At 38.0% G+C, this 19,024-nt stretch overlaps 2 protein-coding genes across 3 annotated transcripts in view; one reads left to right on the forward strand and one right to left on the reverse strand.

The window, feature by feature from the left end:
• The window catches only part of CMSS1 (cms1 ribosomal small subunit homolog), a 218,045-nt gene that overhangs the window by 93,578 nt on the left and 105,443 nt on the right, over nucleotides 1-19,024 (forward strand). The gene's annotated exons all lie outside the window — the stretch shown is intronic.
• Nucleotides 1-19,024, reverse strand: part of FILIP1L (filamin A interacting protein 1 like) — a 183,902-nt gene that overhangs the window by 90,296 nt on the left and 74,582 nt on the right. Inside the window, exon 3 of one of the 2 annotated variants that reach the window (XM_079309418.1) lies at nucleotides 8,763-8,853. The exons of the other annotated variant lie outside the window; for it this stretch is intronic. The gene's annotated coding sequence lies outside the window, so the exon portion shown is untranslated. The remainder of the gene's footprint in view (nucleotides 1-8,762; nucleotides 8,854-19,024) is intronic. 2 annotated transcript variants of the gene reach the window in all.

The raw sequence follows: 19,024 nt of genomic DNA on the forward strand, positions 1-19,024 counted from the left end.
AGAAAAGAAGATAAATGCCAAAGTGGACACCCCTTCCCCCTTCTGATTACTGAGTGGTTGTAATGCACAGCAGGTGTGTGTATGCTGTGATCATAGCTTCCCATGCATTAATAGTATTTATGTTTTTTCTTGAAGAGAGTAATTTTACTTAGTGCTCTGTTTAAATCAGTTCTGTTTGAGTGAATAAGTATTTAAAAAGTGTTAACAGTAGAGTGGATTTACCTTGATTAAGATGATACACAGCCTTGAATGTTCTTGTTATGTGCAAGCAGTTCTATTTGAGGAACAATCTCTGACACCAAAATTTAAGTATTTAACTTAAATTTCCAGTGATAAATAAAGTCAAGGCTTTAAAATGAAAGGTCAGAGAATCTGTTCTGTATCATTTAATACCAAATACCCATTGAACACCAGAGTGCACATGATGGGATTCTGCAAACTTTCTTTGTGCTGATAGGCCAAATAAAGTCTGTGGGGCTGCATGTGCAAGATTGGATTACAGGGTTAGGGACTGTATTTTGTGACTCTTGCTGCTCATATAACTCTGAGTACATGTATTTTCCCTGAAGAGTAGTCTGGACAGCCTCGAAATGTAGCATTTAAAGGTCTCTTGTTAACACAAGGATACTTATTAATTAAAGAAACAAATATAAAAACAGTAAGATGTTTAAATAAGGGTTTGGTCATTTTCTTGTCATAGAGCCTTTAAAAAAGAAGAAAATTATAAAAAAACACCCCCAAATACACACACACACACACCCCCCATACACTCATTCCATATGAACCAAAAAAAAACCACCACAGAACCACCACTACAACCAAAAAACCCCCTTAACCACCAAACCATAGAATTTACTGGGATAAGAGAGGGAAGGTATATTCATAACTGAGAAGTATATGAAAATATATATTCATAACTGAGCAGTAAAACTGACTGTCTGTTTTGGTTTTTAGGGCTAGAATTGAAGGAAAAAATAAGGAAGAAATACATGTGTATGATAAGTATTGTGTAGATTGTGGCTTTTAACACCAGCCTTAATAATGCCAGGAATATGTTCATCATCATTTTCTGTTTTCCATGATCTTAAGACAAATTATGTAGGTTTACCTTCAGAGCATTTGTACAGTGAGATTGTTTAGGTCACAGTTTCAGCTTCGTGCAAATTAGAGCTGCTGAAACATCTCTTTGATATAAGTGATTTATTTAAAATATATGTGGTGACAGGCAAAGGTTTCAACAGTAACTGCTAGTGCTTCTTGTTTCAGGAAGTAGGATTAAATTGGAATAAGTTGGTCTCTTATGAGTTAAGTGAAGTTCAGTCTTTTTGGGATAAAATGAAAGTAGCCTTTTGCAAATGTACATTCTGCATTTAGTTTTGCTGTATTTGAACATGATATATATATAGCTTCTTAGTGTCCTGCTAGCCACAGGGCTCCTAAATCCCACTGAAAAAATTGACAAGAGTGATAATTCAGAAACCTGATCATTTTTACTGCATCTGCATTGTGCCTTTCAAAATCAAGTTATTTCCAAGGAGATGCTACAATGCACTGCTTTTCTTTGGGCTCTGAATAATGAAGAAGCCTTATTGCAAATTCTTGTTTTTTGTGGTGTTCTTCAAATGTCTGTTAAGCCGAATGTCATCCCAACTGATATCCTTTAAGTTCTGTGATCCATAGAGTTTGCCAGAGATGTGAGGCTTTAAGAATCTAGGCTAGATACAATTCAGTTTAGCAAGCAGAACTTGATCCTAAATGATTACTATTGTTTGGGGCCCATAAAAATAGTTTGGAGGTTTAGTCACTACAACAGTTATAAATGTAGTGAGCAAGCTTTGAAAAAATATATTAAGACCAGTATCCCATGAAGCTATAGAGGCCACCTGTGCAAGATGTAACCCTGTGGAGGTTTAAGGCTGCCTTCCCAAAGGGCCTGTTCCATAACTGTAAGGCACAGCTTCCTTGAATTTGCAGCTGCATGGTTGGCATGGACCCTGGTCACCTGTCCCTGGCCTGGCAGATCCAGCCAAGGCAGCACTGTCCAGCTGCTGGAGCAGCGGTGTTTGCCAGCGCCGCCTCGAGGGGTCCCGCGTGTCCCTGCTCTGCTCCTGCCCCCTGCCTCCAGGTTTGCTGTGCCCAGAGCTCCTCTGCACCTGCTGGCCTTGCCACTGGGGACAGCCAGCGTGGCCTGGGACGTTCAAGGGACAGAAGGGAGGGAGGAAAGAAGCTCTTGACAAAAGACGTATGACAGTTTTGGGGAAGTGGCCATGTCAACAGTGTTGGAGTGTCATCTTTGTCTTAGGGAAGCTGTACATGCAGAGTGAGATAGAGTATCTGGAAGGCTGTGAGTAACTCGGTGCCCAATTGTGTTCACAAATAAGGCTCATATGTGTTTACATATATAAAATTACCTCTCTGTAAAACTATCTCGGCATATACATATGCAAACTCACTCCACTGTGAGGAAGAATTGTAAGGGCTGAGACTGTGATACCTTGCAAAAAAAGGACGACTCTTGTGTCCAGAATCAGGTCTCTTAGTATAAATGTTTGTGCAGGAAGGTTTTCACATTAGCTTTGCATATGTACCTAGCTTACCTGGATGTTGGCAGTGAAGAGGAACAGAGTTGGTGTTCAGAAAGCACTTCCACGATTCCAAAGGTGGATTTCTTCTCCCACTTGGGAGAAGCCCTGATTTCTCCATGAGGTGTAGCATAAGATTGGTTGGTTAAGTACCTAAACTCTAAAGTATGAAAGTCTCTTTCCTTCCCTGTTGTGCACTCTTACTTCTCAAAGGAATCAGTGTTGCTTTTCAGAAATCTTGAGCATCTTGTTCAGTGCAGCATACCAGACTTGGCTTTGCTTAAAAACTAAGTGCCAGAATTGTAGCAGGAAAATTGTGAAAATGGATGACTTAGCCGATTTAATTAGGTTCTTCTGTCTCTAAGAAAAAGTCCTGAGGTAGCTATTTGCAAGTGATGCACAGCAGAGGGGGCTTATGGGAGATCCCTTGTCATTGTTGTGGGAGTACTTCAATTTAGTCTCCAGCAGTGCTCAGAAACCAGTGAGCTTTAACACAGCAGGTAAGCTAAACCAGAAGACATCATTATGCCTTTCTGCAAACATATTTTGGGTATGGGATGCATTGATTCTCTATCTTCATAAAAAGTAAAGTAGCACCAGACTACCTGCACTCTTATCTCCTGGGACAAACAGGAGATAGGAAAGAAGATTTGTAAAAGACACATGGTTTAGGGCTCAGACATCCTGAGTAAAGTGAAGTAACTATTTCCATGAAGTAAATGGAAATAGTAATTTGCTCACAGGATGATGATGGGGGACACTCAGTGCATCAGTTTGCCATAGAATTGACACAAAGTGAAGTATTTTGATGCATGTAGCTAAACCAGTGAGGTGAGTGCCACAGGATACAGCTGAGGCCAGAGGTGTCAGTGCTTTCACTGAGGAAATTCACAGAGCAGCAGTTTAATTGTGGTAGTTCAGAAGTATGTTGTGAAAGCAGCTTAAATCCTTAAGTGACAGCTGAGGGCATGCTAGGAGAAGGATCACTCCCATTGCTGTCTTTCAGCAAACATCTGCTTTTGGCCACTGTCAGAAAGGCTTTTTAACTGGATCAGCCTCTGGCTTTCCTGGTACATTTTTCCTGTAGCACAGGTGAGACTCTAGACTATTAGTTCTCCAGTATCTTTTCACCTAGGTAGTGAAATACATTTTGTAGCAATCCATTAATTATTTGCAGTAGGGAGTCAGGCTAACTTTGCCCATGCAATATTTTATACACTAGAAGTTAATTGCTGTCACGAGTCATTATTTCCATTGAGAAGAGTGATTCATCTTTCCATTAGTAGTCAACAGATCTCTCAGTGGGAATGAAATTTTAGCTCATGTCACCATTCTGTAGGAGAAAACACATATGGGAACAGGACATTGTGTTTGGATACATGTGTTTTCTGTTGAACTGGATTGTCTAAGAACTTTTGTCTCAAGTGTTTTGAGCAAATTTAGTATTTATTTGTTCATGGTTAGCTTCAAAATGGTAGTTGTGGAGAAGAAGGCTTGCTTTTATGACTAGTAGAGCCTCTGAAATATGCCTCAGTCCTGATCAGGAAAACCAGCTTTTAGCTGCTATAGTGGCTACTGGGGATGATTTTCCAATCAGTGTTTTACCTGATGTACATTTCTGCTGTATTTCTTTCATCTGTCTGGTGGAAATTTGCCTCACTTTTCTTTAATTGCTCATCAGAATGGTCTGTTAGAGATGTTACTTAGATTGGAAAAGCCTCTTGGGCAAGAGCTAACCATACCAAATATGTAACTGTGAAAATTTGGAAATAACCATCTGGAGAACACAATTTCAGGATCTATAAATCCAGCATATTACAAATTACCTTGTATTTAATTTCTGTCCGTGTTTTGATTTTTTTTTTCCTTCAGCTGTCTTTTTAATACTCAATATATAAACTTAGTAGGGGAGTTGGATGGAACTTGGAAAAATCTGAAGTTCAAATGTCACTGTTTTATAAAGAGAATAAATATGCTACTGAACAGCATCTGTATTAAGTTGGGATAACATTGTATATGTTTTGAAGTATTGTATTTCTTGTGAAGAGATGTCTATGAAGGTTAAATCAGAGGGCAGCTTTTTGAGAGGGCTTTGAAACTGCACCATGGCAGGATACAGGACTTTGATCTATTTTGTTTTAAAAATTTAATTTTAGCACAGTATTAATCTCAAATCCTAGTCTTCAGGCATCAGACATTGACATCCTTAAAATGATTTTTAAGCACACGCCAAGTGCAGGAGAATCACTCGTCCAAGTGCAGGGTCCTAAGCCTTGTGCAGCCACAGAAGTGCTGACAGTCAGAGGTGCACTGAGAATGTTATCAATTATTGCTTTCTCTTGGTGCTTCCTGCAGCACACTATGGTTCAGGCAGCAATTGTGGTAAGAGGCTTTTAAATTGATGTAGAGACCAAGTTGATTTGACATGTTTTGTAACCAAGTGTTTATTAGTTGAAATAATCTTGGGTGTTTTTTGGCATAGTTTATGTTTGAGTGGGAAATTGAATCATTGTCAGAAGTCTGTGTATATTTGAGCATGTTAAGCTGAAGTTACCAAATGGAACTGTGGGAGGCTTTTGGCTTGTGTTTATGGAGTAGAAACCAAAGCTCCTACCTTGCTGCCTCAAGAGCCACAAAAATGTTAATAAAACTCAGAGATGCAAGATAAAAATGTATTCCATATAACCTGTCTACTTGCCAGTATTGGCTTTTCCCTTGGGTTACTTTCCACTATTTTGTTCCATCTAGTTTAAGGTATTACAAGGGATGCGACTTCCTTTGCATTCCTGTGGAAATTATTTTGCAGTCCTCGTAAGACTTTGTGAATTTTTTTTCCCTATTTATATTTCCTGATTCTTATATTTCCAGAGCAGAATCTGCACCAAGACTGTCAGGGGTTGGTTTCCTGTTAGCTTTGGCAAAATGATTCAGGCTTCCTTCTTTCTCCTGTCTGCTTTTGTTCAACTGAATGAACCAATAAACATTCAAACATGCCTCAAACTACAAGTCTTTTAGGATAGGTGATACTTTGCTGAAGGCTGCTGTGAACATTTCAACCTGCATGTATCAAGTAAAGCAGCTGGAGCTCTTAGAGTTTCTTTGATTGCATTTTCTTTTGTGTCTCTTAGACTGGGTTTTCACACAAAGCCTTCCTAACTCGTTTCCCATGTTCTCTTTCCCACCCCTCTCCCCTTTTACACTAAGGTGCTTGTACATGTGTCTCACAATAGTTTATGGAATGGCCAATTATAGGCACTTAAAGCTAGATTAAGATGAAGTCAATGATTCATCAGTAAGCATAAACTAGAATCAATCCTGTAACCTGCCTGTAAGATTGGGCAGCTTTTCCCCATTTCAGCAAAGATAATTTGTCCCTAAAGAACATGTTGCTTGTATTTGGGCTGTTATGTACTCAAGACCAAGTAATTTGAATTGTTGTATGAGTCTCCAGGAGTATGTGAGCTTTTGCAATTGTTTCAAACCCCAAAATACTTCTGGTCTATTATAATTTAATTGGTTCCCTCTATAATCTTTCAATTATGTATAATAAAATTATATACATATTTACTCTAATCATTGTAACTAAATTCATCAGGGACTGTCATGATAGAACAAGGAACATTCATTTGAATGCTATTTCCTTCATGAGCATTTGTTAATTTAATTCATGAGTCAGGTGAAGTGATTGGAAATTGCTTACTTTTTCATTCTTTGTGTTTTGCTTGGTTTGCTGGGCCAATTTTTTGTGTGTTGACTTGCTTCTCAGCTTTTAGCTTGAGCTGCTGTACACAATAAGGTGCACAGTGGCAACTGCTTGTTGAAAAGTTGCCATTTGGAAGGAAGTACAGAGGTTGTCCTGCAGACCTGCACGCACATGTATAACATACATTACATATGGGTACGCCCTGCCTCAGGTAGGAGCAGAAGCTGCCAAAGGCATACAGGGACTTTCGTAACACAGACTCAATTTTGTGAAAGATTTGGTTTTGCATCTTTTTCTTCCCCCAAGTTGAGTTTGTAAATGCTTTCTTAGATCTGTTGTACATTCTGAAGTGTTTCACAGTCTGATAACAGATGAGCTGAGTCACTTGCTGCCAAAACCTTGCAAAGTGTGAGCAGCGTGGAGCTTAGGGAGGAATGCTGGTCTTTTAAAACTATGCCAACCTTTATGTTGTAACTAAATTATGGTTTAAATCACAAAGTCATCACAGTGTTCTTGGAAGAATATGCAAACTGGGATCACTGGACATAAAGGGGAAAGATGTGTGCAACACCTGTAAACACAGTGAAAAAGGAAAGTAAGAAGCTGTGGATATTTCTCTTGTCAGGATATTTGTGCTGCATGGTCAGAGCATTTTTAACACATACTTTGCACTCCTAGTTCTCTCAGAGCCTTTTCTGGTGCCTGAATTGGAGAGACTGTGGTGTGGTATTCAGCTGTTCTTGTCTCCTCCACAGACCTTACACAAGGTGTGGAAAACCAATAAGGCAAAGAAACTTGGGTTTGGTGACATGTTAAGTTTATGTCATCTTAAAGCTGCTCAAAGGGAAACTCTGGCCAAGGCAGTTCAGGCAACTGGTAGCAAGTAAATTTACACCAGAAGTGGAACTTTAAAATAATTAAACACATTAACTTTTATACAAGTAAAGTTTGTGTGCCAAATACCATTAAGCCTGCATCTTTGTTGTTCTGTCTGCCCTCCCACAGCCAGTATAACACGGGTGCAGATTTTGGCTTGTTTAATGGAAATATAGGCATGATTGATACAAATCAAATAAATTTTTGCTAATGAGAGATTAATTCATGCAGTGAGCTCATGCTAGTGATTGTGTAAATGCTGCTTCCTGTACGAATTTAAAAGATTTCTGACAGCCAGCCTGACCTGAGACAGCTAGTTTTAAAATCTCAGGAAGTTTTGTGAGGGTATTGGGGATGGAACTTTGTGTAACCCTCTAACTAAGTTCTGTGCAAATTCAGAGTACTCTTGCTGCTTATACAATTTTAGTGCAGTTTTATTGGTGCTACTGAGCAAATGGACAGTTTTATTTGCTGAGAGCCAGCCAAGTGGCTCACTGTGGGAGAATGCTGATAAACCTGACTGTTTTAAACCTGGGTGTCTCTCTGCTGTTTTTCAAACACAGTATGTCTCTTTCTTCTGTATATATCATGTTGCCTTTCCTTCCCATCCTTGGTTTGGGCTGGCTGCCATAAAGGTTGTAACACTTCTTAAGTTCTCACCCCTCTTTCACGATCTTGCTCATTTTTACCTGAAAAGCTCAGTATTTTTCTTCCCTCTGTTAAACCCTTTGAAACTATTCAAAAGTCACAATTCTTCCAGTTTTCCTGCAAGATTTCCATGTCTGTTTTGGTGAGGCAGTTAAGGAGTTAAAGGCTTGTGGAGTTTCAAAGAAATGCCGGACAGCTGCTGTGAAGTATTGCTACAAATCCTAGCTGACCTCATTCTTGTCAGACAACAGTGATAATATCCAAAAACGGGTGCAGGAAGTGTTTCAGGAAGGTATGTGTTTCATGCAAAGACATCAGAAATGTGCTTTCTCCTGGGGCCACTTACTGTAAGATCCATATTAATTGAAATGAAACAGTGAAATTCTGGAATATGTTTACAGAAACATAATTTCAATCCAGAAAAAACATCGCTTGTTGTTCTAATGTACAAATGGCAAAAGCAGTTGTGGTAATCACTGTATGTTTAATATAATGATATTGGTGGCTGTATGAACCTACTTTTTAAGTATATGGGTGCTTCACATAAGTTTTGATAGTTTTGTTTACTATTTTAAGGGATATCTTTGACTTGAAAAAGTGGTAAAGGAGGAATAAAAATCTACTTGTTTTCCGATTTACTTTATGCTCAGAGACTGATTTGATATCTGATTTGCTTTTCACTAATCAACTGAGTTCCTTAGTAGAAAAGGGAGAAGAAAGTCTCATTTTCCCCCTAATGCATTCTCTGACTTTGAATTTAAAAGAATTTACCTTTGAAAGATGCAACATTTGTCACTAGTCAATCTACCAAGTTACCTGCAAAAAGTGTCCTGTATGTACAGGTTCTTATTATTTTCATTGTACTGAAAAGCTCTGACATGAGAGAGCTTGTATTTTATTTATATTTTTCAGAAGTACCCATGTAAAAACATGCAAATAAAAATATTTCCTACCAGTTCAGAGTTCTTCTGCTGATAGTTAGGGATTGTTTTCCCTAAATTTCCTCTTAGTTGTCTCCAGAATTGTGCTTCTTATAGTATGAATCTGCAGTAAAAATCAAGCATAAATGATTATTTTTTTAGCAAGCATAAGTGAATATGGCTTGAGAGATTTTTTTTCTTTAGATTGCAGAGGTCCTTATTTCAGCATTAGCTTGATAATTTTTATAAAATAATTTATTAAGAATTAAACTAGATGAAATAAAGATTTTACCATTTAAAAAGTTGCACATGGATAATATGATTAACTGAAATAAAGTGTAGCAGATGCCTGTAGGAATATTAAAATAAAGCACTGCTGTTCAGCCTCTGATCTTTATTTCATTTAAAAACTTGTTTCTTTTGTACTTTTTTTCTATACTCTTCTGTCATTTTAAAAAATACTCATTTATGTTGGTTGGGAGTGAACAAATTCTAGCTGTTGGAAGTCGTGTAGTAATTTCCTCTTTGGAAATTCACCTGTTTGTGAAGCTGGGTCACTGGCCTTGAAGGGCACTTTGAAAAGTGTAGCTCATGGCCAGGGATCATGGGGATGCTGAATGGTGTAATAGCAGAGGTTGGGCTTTTTTTTATAGACATGTGACCTAGGACCTCAGGTGAGCTGCATGAGGAGATAAAGGCAGGCTAGTGGACAGAAGACCTGAGTGCAGCTGAACTCAGCCCTGCTACATCCTGAGGAATGAAACAAGTATGATCTGTGCTTTTAGAAGATGATCTGAGGATGTAACAAAAGACAATGAAGGAAAATGGGATTATTTAGATGCAGGAAGACATGTTTTTTGTTATTTGATGGTATCAATTCATTTGGTATGCACACACAGTTGTTTCAAACTGAATTATATTTTAGATTTGTCTGCTGTTTCTGGAAGTTGTTGCCAAGAGTGGAAAACCGCATAATACATTTCTAGTATTAAACCATCTATTACTGATGGGTAATGACAGAGAAGAGGGAGAAGGCACCAGTTAGTCTGAGTTAGCTCATGTGCTCTGGATAACTTTTTCTTGAACCCTTAGATTTCTCAAGTTCTACTAGGCTATGCTGATTTCCCACTGCTTTTTGGATGTTATGCATTGTCTCCATGTCAATGTCAGGTAATCTCAAGTATTCCCATGATTATCCACCTCAAACTTTTTCAGGTAATGTGCCTTTTGATCACTTCGCTATTGGCTATTTTAATAAGATAACAAACACCAAAAAGGCTGCCATAGCACTTTTTAACAAAAGAAGCATGTTTGAGTTTTTAAAATTACAGATGCCCAGCATTGTCACTTAGATTTTGCGTATCTTTGCTTTTAAATGCTAGGGGCACAAAATGTTGGATCTGTAGTGGCTTTCTTGTTTAAATTTGGAATTTTTGATAGTGAAGCAGGGAATTCATTCTCAAAGTCAAAAGGGAGAAAGTTTTTGTAATTACCAAACAGTTATTGACTTAGACATGAGGGAGATAAAACCAGGATCCTGTTTTACTAATTGTTGTAAGAAAAATAAAAAATAAAAAATTAGGAGATGCAGTGTAAATATTCACCTTACAAAATTATCTAGCAATGCAGTGTATGAGAAATAATGTCAATTCATCAGTCTGTCTCCTTGGCTTTTCATAGATCTACCACAAGGAACTTAATTAACATGTTTTCTTGTAATAGTGATGTAAAATTATGTTATTTAAGGGGTGGGTTTTTTTGTTTGCTTTGTATTTTTCTTCAAAGTATATTGGGTTGGTTTTGACCAATAAATGTGGATTTTGTTTCTGGACAGTCCATAATTCCAGCCAGTTCTGTGACTGTCCCTTTTTGATCTCAGTATAGTCTGATGTTTCTCCTGCATCTTTAGACATCCAGCTGAAGCATTTACCTCCTTATCAAATGTACAGAAGAATCTGGGACTTGTTTTGATATTCTGAAAGAAACTAAAACCTGGCTGTTGTGATTGTCCCCATCAAGGGCTCTTCCATGGTACACACAGAACATCAAAGAATACATTGTCTTACTGCTTAGAAAGCTTTGTTTGAAAATCTGTGGATTTGTTGGTGAAAAGAGTAGAATTTCTGAATTGACTCAGTGTTTGTTTTTTTTTTTAAATCTAGGCAACTGAGATTTTTTGTTAAATTAATGTTGTAGCCTTCCTGCTACTGAGCTTTTTAAGTTGGATAATTGAGATAAGGCCTGGCATAGATGAGTTAAAGGTGTTAATTTTGTGAAACATAGAAATGCTCAACATCACAACATCCTGCTCTCTCTTGTGTACTTGGTACGACACCTACATATGAATTAACAACCAAAAGGAAATATTAAAGTATTCATAGCGTGCATGAAAGTTCTCATAGTGGCAAGGCTAGGTAGTGCTTCCAAAGAGCAAGGCTGTAGTTTAGGGTGCTGAGGATTGCCCCTTGAACAAATGGGATAAAATACCTAAATCACTCCACTTTTGTCACCTCTCTCCACACTTACAGCCTATTTATGTGCCTTTTGAATAGTTGTACAAGCTCTCTTGATCCTTTTCTGACAGAATTCTTACAATCACTCCAAGAAAACCATTTGTGTTGCACCTGTGGCAGTTTGGTAGGAGTTGTGTATGTTCTGCTTTGACCCTCTGCCTCTCTTTCAGAGGGCACCATTTGACTCTTCTGAGCCTGTTTCTGCTCTGCTAAGGGGGGTAGTGATGCTGCCCTGCTTTGGTAAGGCATCCTTCTGAGCAAGGGGTGAAAGGCCTTCTTTTTACCAATCCCAACGGAGCTTGGATACAAACTGCATGAAGGCCTGCAGTCTCTGAAGGAGGTTTAAGGAAATCTTGCTGGGATTTGATTCTGTGTCTGAGTCATTTGAGCTTGTTTTTTGACCCATTAATAAGCCCTTGTCACACTACTGCTGTTGCCTTTTGTTACAGTCATTACGTTCTCTGGAGTCTCTGTAGCCATTATCTGCTTTGTGTCTTTGGTTTTGTTTTTCTTCACTAGGGATAGATTTTTAAGTTGTCAGAAGGCGTGAAATTCAGTTCCCACCCCCAGAAAACTGTGCATTTGCAAGGAGTATATAATAGCCATGCAAGCTCCACTGCATGTTCCCTTGAGCAAAGTGCAGCTTCCAGTCTCACTTCAGCAGGTGTGCAGCCCTAGTGGGCTGTGTGTTCCTCCTCCTTGCCATGCTGCAGCCCATACTGGCAAAGGAAGCAGTGCCACAGAGGAAGGTACAGAAGCCTCTGAGGACCCAGATCTGTGCTGTGGGCTATTCAACACTGCAGAAAGCTCTTCTAATGCTTTTGTGTGTGTGTGGAGGCACGCACAGGCTCTCCCCATGGGACAGATACCTAATGTATTTGAAAGACTCTCTGTGAGCTTTGGCTTTCTGCTGAGTGTGTGTGGGCCATACAGACAGCTTTCTCAGAGGGGACAAAGGTCAGTTTAAAATTTTTAGGTGTACTATGTAATGCAAACTGTTGGCAGATTTGGAAGATATCTGTGAAATCTTTGTCAAGGAAGAGGCCTTTTGTTTCCAAGAGAAAGTTTTGGATGCAAAGTGAGAAGAGGAATATTTGCTAGGTATGTCTGAAATATGTTTGTTTTAAAAGCCACTATTGAATTAGGTGTAAACTGTGAGCCTGGTTTATATTCCTTAGGGCATGGGAAGATGGAATCTGTTGTTTATCTGAGTGCAGGTTTTCCCCAGGGTGCTTATATACACTACAGAATATTCATTAAGCTTTTGGCATTGTATCTCCAAATCTTTTCTTTGATTTCAGATCTTAAATTAAAAAAGACAAGCCAGATATCCCAACTCCTCCCAAAATATACCTAAGTTGTGAAACTGTCCTTAACACTTGCTGAATGAAGCACGGACACCTACTGTTTTGCAAACCCTGTTTATCAATGTAGATACTCTTCTGAGAGTTGTTTCACTTTGTCCACATAGTCTTTACCTGACCTTCAGAAAGACTGATGAGAAAGGGAATAGTTCTAAGGCAGATTACTGCCTATTTCAGATTTGGGGTTATCTGTGTTTTCCTGCACATGACATTGAACAACTACCAGGGACAAAAGAATTTTTTGCTTCTCTCAAGTTATTGTTGGCTTTAAAGCCAGAATCCCAGAAAGGGACATGCCATTTACATAAGTTTAGAAAACCTTCAAAACATCTCTTTTAAAATTTCTATTATAGGGCTAGTGTCATGGCATGATGGAGAGGCTTTCCAAACTGGTTTGAGAAGATAAGTGCATTTTCTTTGTTATTTTGCATTCCATTAATATTGTGATTATTGTTCTACCATTTTGGCTATACAATTGGTCATATTTTGTGCACTACTTTTAATATTGCAAAAAGGATGTCATTAATAATGAGTAGGAACAAAATGGTTAGCTGGTTTTAACTGAGATTACACACTTCAGCTATTTCAGCTCTGCTGTTGTAGAGGGTCAAAGACAAAGGAGATTTCAATTTCTAGAGCTTTGCTTTAAGATGGAAAGTAGACCTGCAACCCTGTGGGTCGAAGTCATGAAGGTAAGAAATTAATTTGGCAGTTCACAGAATTGTTGCCAAAATAAAATGAGAAGAAAATGAGGGAAAAGAGAGTGTTCAATGGGAAGGCATTATCAAGAAAGTAGACAGTCTATTTAGGAACACTTAGAAACAGATGAAGCCATGAGAAAGTCAACAAAATACCATCATAAGAAGTGAGTTTGCCATACACTTAGACTTAAGTACACATTTTCTGTGGTGCTCTTCTGGAAATTGCTACTATGAAATGGTTTTTGCAGACCTGAATTTTAACACAGCAGCTGCTACTACCTGCACACCTTATTTTCGGTGATAATTTAGTTTTTTTCAAGAAACTACGGATAATTCCATTTTGCTTTTAAGGTAATCTACAGGGTGTTTTTTATTTGCTTCAGAGTAAATGGTAGTGATCTGCTTTTCCTTCAAGTGACCATTACATATACAGGATATTTAAGGTGAAATAGCCATATACAATAATGTAGATTATAGCCACATTTATCAAAGCAACTGCTATCAATTCAGAGTGAGTAATAATTTAAAAAATAAATTCTGAATTTTTCCATTTTTCACTTGCCACGGTGATTGCCCTTATCTATTTTATATTTAGTGGAGTAACCAAGATACCTGGCTGAGAAATGAATCTTTCCCAACAGTACACTTTGTACTCACTGTAGAATTGGTTCCCAACTGTGCACTATAAAAGATGTTTGAAAACACCTAGAGTAACATGGAAATTACGTAACTGTGGTGAAAACTTCAAAAGAAAGCTTGGGGGTTTCCCCCCCACCCCCTTTGCTTTGTTTAGGTACATGTTAGGGCTGGATTTTTATCCATGCACTCTTGCAAATCCTTTGTATTTGTACTCTTAAGTAACTGGTTCATCAGGAACTTTTAATGAAGTATGTAATCTCGTGGTGGGAAGATACCTTTTTTTTGTTTTTTCTTTTTCCTAGTTTCCATGTTCTTTTAGGGTGTGGTTCAAACTAAAATGAAATTTAGGTTGGTCTTTCCTTTTTTGCCCTGCCAAAGGGTTTGTTCTGTTAGCATTGCTCTGCTCCCTGTAAATCAGACATTCTTCTTGGGCTGCGTCAGGTTACTAATGACATGATTAATGCAGGAAGGGTAGAGAGGGGTGACGTAGTGGCTCATGCAAAGTTTACCTGAGAATTATCTGTAGCTTTTCTACTGTTTAGTGTCTGTGTGAGTCATGGCCTGAAGCTCTGCCATTCCCTGTTCTTCAGCTGGGCAAGATCACACTTACCTCATTCTATGTATGCATTTCTCCCTTTCCTGCCAGATCTGATTAGAAGCACTTTTGTTTTAAACTCTGTTTATGAAACATTCAATACCCTTTTTGCAGATAGCTGACCATGTGGCTAAATGAAAAGTGCCCTTAGATATCTGTGATCCAGACAGCTTTAGAAACTTTCTCTGTCCTTACATGAATTCTGATTTTTATCAGCTGAAGTTTTTTCAGGTTCATGGGTTTAACAGTGGTGGTGTTTTGACATTAGTGAGCTTTGCAATAGGACGTGAGTCAGTTGCCGTCTGTCAGTAGTCTTCTGTTTCTTCTTGTGTATTTGTATAGATAAAAGCTTACAAAATACAAACAGCAAGTTTGTGCTGCTGTCTCCGGCTTTTGAAACTTCCTTGGGCTGCAGGTGTGAGAGTTCCCATCAAATTTGGTTCACCTATTGATTCCTTAATTAAGCACTTGGGAAATTCATCTGGTATGAAAACATGGGCATGTTCTCTGATACACTTTGAAGCCTTCATCATTCACTTATTGAGGGCTGGCTTAATGTACCTGCAGACAATATTTGTTCTGCTATTTGTGTATGCATGTCCTTTAACTGTCATGTGTTCTCAAGTGTCTTTGAAAAGACCAGAATGAAGTCAGTGTAGAATTTTCAAGTAATGCTGATTATTTTTTCAAGATTCTTTTGTTTTCTCTATAGAACTGTCACAAAGTCTTTGGCATCCTTCATGCCTTTAGCTTTCCTCAGCTGAAACTGTCGCCTTTTCTCTGTGTGAGCTGCTGTCTGAATTATCTTGTGCAAGAAGTGCTTAATGTTTAACTGTAAAAGAATATGCTGAAAGCAGGCTATCATTTTCCAGCCAGCTCATATCTTGCAACCTGCCAAAGCCTATATCAGGAACACAATGTGTGGGAAAAAGTTCTAAAATGATAGACAGAAAAATGTCTTGTGGGAAACCTAAAATGCCTTGAGACTCATTTTGTTACTAAAGAATGTTTTTACAAGCACAGCATCATCCCCTTTACTTTTTGAAATTTTCAAAAATGAAGACTTGAGAGCATAGCATTGTGTAGAATGAAAACAACCTTGATAAGTGGAAAAGTGACATTTCTTGGAAATAACATTGTCTTAAGAGAAAAGAATGGTCAAAGTGAATAATTTAGACAAAAGAAACAGAACCAACCCAACTTAGTTCTAAAAGGCTCAACTGCTTCTAATAAAGGCTATACAGATGCCTGAGGTAAAATTTTATGTGCACTTTCATTACATATTGCAAACATGTCTTAAAGGAAAACAAGCATCCTATGATCTGTTAATCTCAGAAGGTGCAATTGTAAACCTATCATTAAAATATCTTAAAGTTCTCTAATGCAATGTGAACATATTTTACGTACATTGCAGCATATGCTAATGGAGTTAATGATTATAATTACCCAGATGCCTAAATGGGGATGGCAAAAGTTCATGTTCAGCTTAATGTTGTCTGTATTTAATTTTCATGCTTTTAAAGGAACTGTTTACATAAAAGAGTAACATAGATTTTATTCAGTGAGTCAGTGTTTAGGCAAAAAATAAGCATATTGTTTGACACGTGCCTTTATGTAAGCTGTGTTTCTAGAATCTGTCTTTCAGTTTGAGTAGTGAAATGGTATTTCTGGCTTTTGTTTTCTTCTGGTGAAATAGCCAGTGCCTTGGCTGTAGAACTGATTTTTTGCTTTTTACCCAAACTCCTTTCATGCTTGCAACTAGACTATGAATCAAACAAAGCTTTAAAATGTCCTTTTTTGTTGTGTTTTTTTTTTTGTTTGGTTTGGTTTGGTTTGGTTTTCTTTCAAAATTGAAAGGTGCTGAATGAAGTTGAAGTGTAAAAAGTAACTGTTCTGTGTAAAATTTGCACCTTCACTTGTACAGGTTGACGAGGCAGGACATTTCCACCCTCCAGTTCATCAGGTTGTGGTTGCCTCTTGCTGCACAAAGCAGCAGACAGCCCTGAAGAGAGAACGAGCAAGCTCTGTCTGGCTCCTTGGCTCAGGCAAGCCCACAGAACCAGAGGAAGCTCTGACTGAGGAAGGACCCAAGAGGCAGGAAACAGATGTTGGCAGCAATCTCCTGGCTCAGGTAGCCAGATATAAAATGTATCAAGCCAAAATAAGTGGGTTAAATGGCTATAACTGTAGCTCAGTCTTATTTAGTGGGCTACTTAAATCTAGGTTTACCTAAGGAGTACTGTGCCTTTTGCACGTGCTCTGCTTTGTTTGGCATTTGTGGTGTGTTGTCCAGCTTCAGAGACCTTGTCTGATAACACCAAGGTCACCCATCACGTGTTTCTGTGTGCAGGTACCTTTCTCAAAGGCTTGCTAGGGTCATCATGGCATTTCAGTAGTTATTATCTTCTGTGTGGCCAAAGATCACCGTGCATGGAGGGATTCAAAAGGGCAACATTAGAGTCTTACATATTCAGAAGAAGTCCTTTGAAGTCTCCAAAACAGTGAAGATTGAGTATTTTATTTTTGCCATATATGCCACAGTCTGTACTTTAAAACCCTTCCAGGGCTGTTGCTGCCTGACTCCTGGCTTGCTGTGGGAGCCCTTAGTCTGAGCTGCTGCAGGTAGACAACAACAGGGTAATTCAGAGGGTTTCTCAGTGCCCTCTTGCTCTTTGGTTTAACAACATGAGAAAAGTGCATAATGTTACCGTCAGAGATCTTCCTTCATTCCTGCTCTAAATTTCCTCTTGGGGTTTGGTGAGTTTGTCTTGTTTATATAGACAACCCTGATTTTCCCTCATCTCCCATGATTGCTGCTGCCACCATTTTTCCATTTGAGAAGGTGTTTCCAGAGATAACCTCTTAAGCTTCCTGAGTGCAACCTTGTGACATTCTTAATTTGTACATGTTATTTCTGCCATTTCTCTAGCGTTGGAAATTTCCATTTCCCAAATCTCTTTAGGAGAGATAGGAAAATAACTTGTTTTCTGCGGGTAATGAGGCATAGGTGGTGTATTTTTCTTTTAGATCTCTATAACAAATATTTCCCATTTCTGAATATACTAAATCCCATTTGTATGTAAATATTGGAATGTGCTGACTGAGAATTTGTTTTAATATCATATAGAAGTTTTTTCTTGTAGTGAGTCTCTTAAATGCATGAAAAAGATAACAAGAAGTCACAAAACTTAACCCTGCTATAGTATTTTAGAAGCTGGTTCAGATATGAAGAGAGTTTGTCTTCTTAGTTGGATGCCACTTAGTAAAAATGGAATGAACCTGTGTAAAAGTAGTGGATCTGATACTTCTGTCACTGAGGAAGGACTTTTATCTGTTTTTCAGGCAGTCATTCCCAGTGTTGGGGATGGACAAGCTGAGAAAACAATTTTGATGATAATAAGTTCTAGCAAATTTAATTCCAGTGGCTTCCCAGGGAGGAGAGAGATATCTTGATGTGAGCTTGTGGACCTACTCACGTTTTTCCAAATCCCCATAAGACACAAATTCATGGAAAGCCAAACTACATTGGTTCCACTGTTTGTAGAGCTGCTTGGTCTTTTCTGTGGTGGTTTTTTTAAAATCCTATTATGTCTGTTTTTGCTAATCTTCTGTGGTGTTGCTAGCTTTACTGTGTATATTCCAGTTGCTAAAATACAAGAAGCCACAAAGGGCACCAGTGTAATAAACAAGAACAAATAAGAACAGTCTGAAATGCTGTTACTTGCAGATAGTTGACTTAAAATCTGAAAGAAAAAATGTTTCTGTTTCTGATATTTATTTTATTTATAACTTTCTTACACCACTATGAACTTCTCTTCTTCAACTGGAATAAATACAAGAGGACTACTGCTCACTTGCAACTATTTAAGAAATGCAAGCAATGAAAGTAAAAAATACTTCAGATTTTAGAATTAGTTTTTATCTAAAAGTAATGATTTTACATTCTGAATGTTAGATCTGTTTTCCATTCTGTATATATGTTCCTTAGGCAAATTTTTTAAAGCATCATCTTCTGATGAAAGTTCAAGTTTCTGATTTTTTTGTGTTTTCTCATTTCTGATTAACATTTAATATAATGAAATAAGCACCATGATGCTTGTGCTTATTTTAGCTGTAGTTATTTATAAATAACAAGGATTGGGCATGGAAAGCTATGATTGCAAAAACAATTTAGCCTGATAGATATCCTTCAAAATCTTCCTGTTCATGTGTGGCAATGGTTGAGATTACATTCAGTTTAAATTTGAGTCCTGTGTTTAAAAGTTTCTTAATTTCAGCCTCTTCTTTGAACCTTAAAAATTACCTATTTGAAGCTTGTGTCTGCATGATCCTTACTACAGAATTGTTCTAATTTTCTTTAGAGACCCATCACTTCAGGCAAAGTGTTTTTATATTCCCTTGTCATGTTGCTTCAAGGCAGGTTTCCCTCTGGTAAAATGGTTTCCTTTTTTACTTATTTTATATTAGAAGTGGTTTCCCTCAT

This window comes from Erithacus rubecula (genome assembly GCF_903797595.1).
Source record: "Erithacus rubecula genome assembly, chromosome: 1".
Lineage (NCBI taxonomy): Eukaryota > Metazoa > Chordata > Aves > Passeriformes > Muscicapidae > Erithacus > Erithacus rubecula.